This window comes from Quercus suber, unplaced genomic scaffold, assembly GCF_002906115.3.
Source record: "Quercus suber isolate HL8 unplaced genomic scaffold, Cork oak 2.0 scaffold_1147, whole genome shotgun sequence".
Classification (NCBI taxonomy): Eukaryota; Viridiplantae; Streptophyta; class Magnoliopsida; order Fagales; family Fagaceae; genus Quercus; species Quercus suber.
Window position 1 is genome coordinate 3,640 of NW_027070547.1, and position 1,213 is coordinate 4,852.

Sequence of the window (1,213 nt, forward strand, 5' to 3'; positions counted from 1 at the left end):
CCCCCCCCCCCCCCCCCCCGGTATTGGGATGATTGCAAGGTTCTCGAGGATATTCTGCTTTGGTGTTGTATTCTGGCCATTTGATGTAATTTGGGGTTGATTCAAAGATTTTAGTAACATTGGGTGTATTTTAGTAATTTCAGTGTAATTTGAAGTTCACATGGTGATTTTGATGATATTTGGGTATTTTTAGTGGTATTTGAATATTTTCCTAATTTTTCTACGTTTTGGTGGAATTATATATATATATATATATACATATATATTTTAAGCTTAGGGGAATTTGTGTAATTTTCTAGTAGAAAACCGAGTTACCTTTAGTTTAATTTGTGTTGTGGCTCTAGTTGTTCTTTTTTTTTTTTGGGGGGGGGGGGGGTCAATTATAGTTGCTGGATTTGGACTTGAATTGTACATGGATTTTGCATAATTATTCATGATGTATGTAAGATGAAGTGTTCAAAAAAACAAGCCCTACCATTACTTTTAACGGGAAATTCTAGTCTTTGAAACTCACTCATTGACTATGATTGTTATATTTTTAGTTAATTTGAGCTTGGATTGATTGAGTTGTCTATTTTTTTTTTTTGGGTGTAATTGCAGAGATGATGTTAAGCGATTTATCTTGAAAATGCTCTATTGTGATGTGGAGGATCCGTGCTTTGAAGTAAAGAACTCTGCAACCAATAACAATCATTCAATTACTTGGAGTTAGTCACGTATTGAGATCTGTGTATGTGAAAAAATCTTTTACAAGATCAAGTCCAATTAGGTATTGAAGTAAAAGTTCAATTGTAGGTTGGTATTGTGGGATAGTCCAGAGTAGTGGTAAGATTCCTTGTATTTGTAACTGTTTGTTTTTGATTAGTGGATTCTTGGGAGTGGTGACCTGAAATTCACTCGGTGAAGTTTTTGTCTTACAAGAGGTTTTTCACATTTGTCAACAAATCATCGTGTCATTATTTTCCGCTACACTTAGTTTAATTGGTGATTTGCTGGTGACTCCACGATTTGCATGAAATTTTAACTTAATTAATTAACTTGGGTAATTAGGTTTAATTACAACTTACCCACCTGTGGTTTAGCCGAGATTTAAATTGTCTACCTGTAGTTTAAAATTTAGCACTTTACCCACCTGAGCTGTACTCTATTAAGCTTTCGTAACCTATCTATCTATTTGCCGTTAGAAAAACACATTTTAATTTGAAAACATAAC